Below are 7,820 nucleotides of genomic sequence, written 5' to 3'. Positions count from 1 at the left end.
ATCATGTCCTCAATTATGCCTGATGGATATTTAATGGAGCCATCAGCAAGTTGGAGGCATATTCGGGTTGGTTTGACTTCTTCAGTCAAGCCAAGCTTTCTGATAGTGGATGCAGGAATTAGGTTGATACTTGCCCCAAGGTCACATAGAGCTGTCTTGGTACAAGCACCCTCTAATGTGCATGGTATCATAAAGCTTCTGGGATCTTTAAGCTTCTCTGGTAAGCTTTTCAGAATGACTGCACTGCATTCTTCAGTGAGGAAAACTTTTTCAGTTTCTCTCCAATCCTTCTTATGACTTAAGATCTCTTTCATGAACTTAGCATAAGAGGGTATTTGCTCAAGTGCCTCTGCAAACAGGATCTTTATTTCAAGAGTCCTGAGATAGTCTGTAAAGCAGGAAAATTGTTTATCCTGTTCCGCTTGGCGGAGTTTTGAGGATAAGGCATTTCGGCTTTATATTCTTCAACCTTAGTTGCTGCAGGTTTATTTCCTACAGAGGTAGGTTGAGAAGCCTTTTTGAGGGAGTTATTATCAGCACTTGCAGGTGTCTGATCCCTCATTGGCGTTTGAACGCTAGGATAGGGAGATGAATGGGCATTTAACGCCAGATTCCTACCCTTTTCTGGCGTTTGAACGCCAGAACTGGACATGGATTAGGCATTTAATGCCAGATTCCCTCCCTTTTCTGGCGTTTGAACGCCAGAAGTGGGCATTCACTGGGCGTTTAACGCCAATTTTTCACCCTTTTCTGGCGTTTGAACGCCAGAATTTTTCCTCTCTGGGCTCTTACTGTCCTCAGAGGGACTTTGGGTTGTGGTTTGGTCATCCTCTATCAGTTGTTCCTTTCTTGGCTTTCTGCTACCTTGAGCTGAATTATTCAATGTCTTTTCACTCCTTAGTTGAACAGCTTGGAATTCTTCTATTATCTATTTAGATAGCTGTTGTCTTGTCTGATTCAATTGTGCTTCCATATTCTTGTTAGCATTTTTAGTGTCTTAGAGCATCTCTTTAAATTCTGCTAACTGTTTTGTCATAAGAAGCAATTGCTGACTGAGTTCAACAACTTGTTCTTGAGGACTAGGATCAGTAGATGCTGCCTTAGCCTCTTCTTTCATGGAGGACTCACTGCTTGAGTACAGATGTTGATTTCTAGCAACTGTATCAATGAGATCTTGAGCCTCTTCAATTTTCTTTCTCATGTGTATAGATCCACCAGCCGAGTGATCTAGAGATATTTGAGCTTTTTCTGTAAGCCCATAGTAGAAGATGTCTAACTGTACCCACTCTGAAAATATTTCAGAGGGGCATTTCCTTAACATTCCTCTGTACATCTCCCAGGCATCATAAAGGGACTCATCATCCTCTTGTTTAAAGCCTTGGATGTCCAGCCTTAGCTGTGTCATCCTTTTTGGAGGGAAATATTGATTCAGGAACTTGTCTGATAACTGTTTCCATGTTCTTATACTTGCTGTGGGTTGGTTATTTAACTACCTTTTAGCTTGATCTTTTATAGCAAATGGAAATAGTAATAATCTGTAGACATCCTGATCTACTTTCTTGTCATGTACTATGTCAGCAATTTGCAAGAACTGTGTCAGAAACTCAGTAGGTTCTTCCTGTGGAAGACCGGAATACTGGCAATTTTGCTGCACCATGACAATGAGCTGAGGATTTAGCTCAAAACTGCTTGCTTTGATGGGAGGTATACAGATACTAGTCCCGTATGCAGCGGTAATAGGGTTAGCATATGACCCCAGAGTCCTTCTGGACTGTTCATTTCCACTTAGGTCCATGATGGAGAAAAGGGGATTGATATGAATTGCAAACAAATTATATTTTTATTTTTATGTTATTTAATTAAAAACAACCGACTAAATAAAAAATAAAGCAGAATAACTGGAAAATAAAATAAAAGTTTCGAAAACTAAAATAATTGACTAATTAAGAAAATTTTGAAAACTTTGGATATGGTTTTAAAAAAAAAAGATTTTGAATTTCAAAATTTTAAAACTAAGATAGGATAAAATAAAAATTTCAAAATAAAAATCTGAAAATTTTTTTTTGGAATTTTTGAAAATTCAGTTAACTAGAGAGAAAAAATATTTTTGAATTTAATTAGGAAAGAGAAAAATAATAAAATGATACCAAACTTAGAATTTTTAGATCAAAATAAAGAAAACAAATTGGAAAACTTTGAATATTAAGATGAACACCAAAAGCAACTTTTGAAAAATTTTTAAGAAAATTAAAACACAAATGACACCAAACTTAAAAATTTTTATACTTTGAACACTAAAAATTCGAAAAAAATGAAAGAAAAATAAACTTATGCAATTGACACCAAACTTAAAATATAAAACTAAACTTAAACGGAAGACTCTAAACCAAAAAGAAAAATTTTCCTAATCTAAGCAACAAAATAAACCGTCAGTTATCCAAACTCGAACAATCCCCGGCAACGGCGCCAAAAACTTGGTGCACGAAAATACAATCACACTTTTGCAATTCCGCATAACTAACCAGCAAGTGCACTAGGTCGAACAAGTAATACCTTATGTAAGTAAGGGTCGATCCCACGGAGATTGTCGGCTTGAAGCAAGTTATGGTTATCTTGTAATTCTTAGTCAGGATATCAGTAATGATTCTTAGTTTTAATTGTAAAAAGTAAAAGAACATGAAATAAATACTTGTTATGCAGTAATGGAGAACAGGTTGAGGTTTTGGAGATGCTCTGTCCTCGGGATATCTACTTTCTTACTGTCTTCTTTTTCATGCACGCAAAGCTCCTTTCATGGCAAGTTGTATGTTGGTGGATCACCGTTATCAATGGCTACCATCCATCCTCTCAGTGAAAATGGTCCGGCTGCGCTGTCACCGCAGGGCTAATCATCTGTCGATTCTCACTCAGGTTGGAATAGGATCCATTGATCCTTTTGCGTCTGTCACTACGCCCAACACTCGTGAGTTTGAAGCTCGTCACAGTCATCCCTTCCCAGATCCTACTCGGAATACTGCAGACAAGGTTTAGACTTTCCAGATCTCAGGAATGGCCATCAATAATTCTAGCCTATACCACGAAGGTTCTAATCTTAGATTAGAAACCCAAGAGATATGCACTCAAGCTATTGCAGATAGAACGGAGGTAGTTGTTAGGCATGCGTTCATAGGTGAGAATGATGATGAGTGTCACGGATCATCACATTCATCAGGCTGAAGTGCGAGTGAATATCTTAGAATAGAGACAAGCGTGATTGAATGGAAAATAGTAGTAATTGCATTAATTCACCGAGACACAGCAGAGCTCCTCACCCCCAACCATGGAGTTTAGAGACTCATGCCGTAGAAAATACAAATTCTGATGTAAAATGTCATGAGGTACAAAATAAATCTCTAAAAGTAGTTTTTATACTCAACTAGTAACCTAGCTTTACAGAAAATGAGTAAGCTAAGATAGATAGTGCAGAAATCCACTTCTGGGGCCCACTTGGTATGTGTTTGGGCGGAACACTGAAGCTTTCACGTGCATAGGCTATTCCTGGCGTTGAACTCCAGGTTTTGTGCCAGTTTGGGCGTTTAACTCCAACTTTTATGCCAGTTATGGCGTTTAACGCCAGAAAAGGGTAAGGAGCTGGCATTTAAACGCCAGTTTGCGCTACCAAATCTCAGACCAATTATGGACTATTATATATTTCTGGAAAGCCCAGGATGTCTATTTTCCAACACAACTGAGAACGCACCAATTAGGCTTCTGTAGCTCTAGAAAATCTATTTCGAGTGCAGGAGGGTCAGAATCCAATAGCATCTGCAGTCCTTTTTCAGCCTCTAAATCAGATTTTTCTCAGGTCCCTCAATTTCAGCCAGAATTTACCTGAAATTACAGAAAAACACACAAACTCATAGTAAAGTCCAGAAATGTGATTTTTGAATAAAAACTAATAAAAATATAATAAAAAGTGACTAAAACATACAAAAAACTATGTAAAAATAATGTCAAAAGGGTATAAATTATCCGTTCATCACGTACGCGTCCCTGACGCGTTAGTGCACGAAATTGGGATTCACACTTTTCACAACTCTGCACAACTAACCAGCAAGTGCACTGGGTCGTCCAAGTAATACCTTATGTGAGTAAGGGTCTATCCCACGGAGATTGTCGGCTTGAAGCAAGCTTTGGTCATCTTATAAATCTCATTCAGGCGGATTCAAATGGTTATGAGGTTTTGATAATTAAAATATAAATAAAACATAAAATAAGATAAGGTTACTTATGTAATTCATTGGTGGGAATTTCAGATAAGAGTTTGGAGATGCCTTGTTGCGTCTGAACCTCTGCTTTCCTATTGCCTTCTTCCAACCATGCATGCTCCCTTCCATGGCAACCTGTATGATCCTATCGGATGAAAAATACCAGGTACGATCTCTGCACGGCTAATCAACTATCGAATTTCTCATCTCGGATGAAAAATACCATGTACAGCTACCGCATGGCTAATCATCTGTCGGTTCCCACTAGCGTCGGAATAGGACCCTTATCCTTTTGCACACTGTCACTGCGCCCAATTTTTGTAGGTTTGAAGTTCGTCACAGTCATCCCTTCCCAGATCCTACTCGAAATACCACAGACAAGATTTAGACTTTCCGAATCTCAAGAATGCTGCCAATAATTCTAGCTTATACCACGAAGACTAATCTCACGGACTCGGTTCGTGTATTAGATATCGAAGAGAATATACTCCGGCTGTCGAGAAAAGTATTGACTATTATATATTGCTAGAAAGCTCAGGATGTCTACTTTCCAACGCAATTGAGAGCGCGCCAATTGGGCTTCTGTAACTCAAGAAAATCTACTTCGAGTGCTGGAGGGTCAGAATCCAACAGCATCTGCAATCCTTTTTTAGCCTCTGAATCAGATTTTTGCTCAGATCACTCAATTTCAGGAAGAAAATATCTGAAATCACAGAAAAATACACAAACTCATAGTAAAGTCCAAAAATGTGATTTTTGAATAAAAACTAATAAAAAATATAATAAAAAGTAACTAAAACATACTAAAAACTATGTAAAAATAATGCCAAAAAGGGTACATCACAACACCAAACTTAAATTGTTGCTTGTCCCCAAGCAACTAAAAACAAAATAGGATAAAAAGAATAGAATATACAATAAATTCTAAACTTATCAATGAACTTAGTTTCAATTAGATGAGCGGGACTTGTAGCCTTTTTGCTTCTGAACAGTTTTGGCATCTCATTTTATCCTTTGAAGTTCAGAATGATTGGCATCCATAGGAACTCAGAATTCAGATAGTGTTATTGATTCTCCTAGTTCAGTATGTTGATTCTTGAACACAGCTATTTTATGAGTCTTGGCCGTGACCCTAAGCATTTTGTTTTCCAGTATTACCACCGGATACATAAATGCCATAGACACATAGGGTGAAACTTTTCAGATTGTGACTCAGATTTGCTAGAGTCCCCAGTTAGAGGTGCCCAGAACTCTTAAGCACACTCTTTTTGCTTTGGACCACGACTTTAATCGCTCAGTCTCAAACTTTTCACTTGACACCTTCACGCCACAAGCACATGATTAGGGACAGCTTGATTTAGCCGCTTAGGCCAGGATTTTATTCCTGTGGGCTCTCCTATCCATTAATGCTCAAAGCCTTGGATCCTTTTTACCCTTGCCTTTTGGTTTAAAGGGCTATTGGCTTTTTCTGCTTGCTTTTTCTTTTTTTCTTTCTTTTTTTTTCTTTAATTTTTTTTCGCCATTTTTTTTTGCAAGCTTTTGTGTTCACTGCTTTTTCTTGCTTTAAGAATTAATTTTATGATTTTTCAGATTATCAATAATATTTCTCATTTTTTCATTATTCTTTCAAGAGCTAACAATTTTAACATTCATAAACAACAATATAAAAAATATGCACTGTTCAAGCATCCATTCAGAAAATAAAAAGTATTGTCACCACATCAAAATATTTAAACTAATTTCAAGATAGAATTCAAAATCATGCACTTCTTATTCTTTTGCAATTAAAAACATTTTTCATTTAAGAAAGGTGAAGGATTCATAGGACATTCATAGCTTCAAGACATAGACACTTAAACACTAATGATCGTATAATAAAGACACAAACATAGACAAAACATAAAGCATAGAATTTGAAAAACAGAAAAATAAGAACAAGAAAATTAAAGAACGGGTCCACCTTAGTGATGGCGGCTAGTTCTTCCTCTTGAAGATCTTATGGAGTGCTTGAGCTCCTCTATGTCTCTTCCTTGCCTTTGTTGCTCCTCCCTCATGGCATTTTGGTCCTCTCTGATTTCATTGAGGATAATGGAGTGCTGGTGCACGAAATTGTGATCTCTGGTAATGGCTCCAAAAAACTTGGTGCTCTAATCTCAATTCATAATTTGTCACAACTTCGATACAACTAACCAGCAAGTGCACTGGGTCGTCCAAGTAATACCTTACGTGAGTAAGGGTCGAATCCCACGGAGATTGTTGGTATGAAGCAAGCTATGGTCACCTTGTAAATCTCAGTCAGGCGGATATAAAATAGTTATGTAGTTTTCGAAATGTAGTAATAAAAGAAGGATAGAAATACTTATGTAAATCATTGGTGAGAAATTCAGATAAGCGTGTAGAGATGCTTTCGTTCCTCTGAATCTCTGCTTTCCTGCTATCTTCATCCAATCAATCTTACTCCTTTCCATGGCAAGCTTTATGCAAGGGCATCACCGTTGTCAGTGGCTACATCCCCTCCTCTTGTGAAAATGGTCCAAGATGCCCTGTCACGGCACGGCTAATCATCTGAGGTTCCCGATCATGCTGGAATAGGATTCACCCTCCTTTTGCGTCTGTCACTATGCCCAGCACTCGCGAGTTTGAAGCTCGTCACAGTCATTCAATCATTGAATCCTACTCGGAATACCACAGACAAGGTTTAGACTTTCCGGATTCTCTTGAATGCCGCCATCATTCTAGCTTACACCACGAAGATTCTGATTAAGAGATCTAAGAGATACTCATTCAATCTAATGTAGAACGGAAGTGGTTGTCAGGCCCGTGTTCATGGGGAATAATGATAATTGTCACATTCATCACATTCATGTTGAAGTGCGAATGAATATCTTAGAAGCGAAATAAGATGAATTGAATAGAAAAACAGTAGTACTTTGCATTTAATCTTTGAGGAACAGCAGAGCTCCACACCTTAATCTATGGAGTGTAGAAACTCTACCGTTAAAAATACATAAGTGAAAGGTCCAGGCATGGCCGAATGGCCAGCTCCTATGATCTAAGAAGTAGGCGTCCAAAGATGTCTAATACAATAGTAAAAAGTCCTATTTATAATAAACTAGCTACTAGGGTTTACAGAAGTAAGTAATTGATGCATAAATCCACTTTCGGGGCCCACTTGGTGTGTGCTTGGGCTGAGCTTGAATGTTACACGTGCAGAGGCTCTTTCTGGAGTTGAACGCCAGGTTGTAACGTATTTCTGGCGTTCAACTCTGGTTTGTGACTTGTTTCTGGCGTTTAACTCCAGACAGCAGCGTAGAACTGGCGTTCAACGCCCTTTTATGTCATCTAAACTCGGCCAAAGTATAGACTATTATACATTGCTGGAAAGCCCTGGATGTCTACTTTCCAACGCAATTAGAAGCGCTCCATTTTGAGTTCTGTAGCTCCAGAAAATCTATTTTGAGTGCAGGGAGGTCAGAATCCAATAGCATCAACAGTCCTTCTTCAACCTCTGAATCTGATTTTTGCTCAAGTCCCTCAATTTCAGCCAGAAAATACCTGAAATCATAGAAAAAT

The 7,820-nt window shown here is 38.2% G+C and overlaps 1 protein-coding gene across 1 annotated transcript in view; it reads left to right on the top strand.

Moving 5' to 3' along the window:
• LOC110266042 (procyclic form-specific polypeptide B-alpha-like) overlaps positions 1-7,820 on the top strand; it is an 88,187-nt gene that overhangs the window by 58,772 nt on the left and 21,595 nt on the right. The window lies entirely within an intron of this gene.

Source organism: Arachis ipaensis, chromosome B01 (genome assembly GCF_000816755.2).
Source record: "Arachis ipaensis cultivar K30076 chromosome B01, Araip1.1, whole genome shotgun sequence".
NCBI lineage: Eukaryota > Viridiplantae > Streptophyta > Magnoliopsida > Fabales > Fabaceae > Arachis > Arachis ipaensis.
This window is presented reverse-complemented; position numbering and strand designations above follow the sequence as displayed.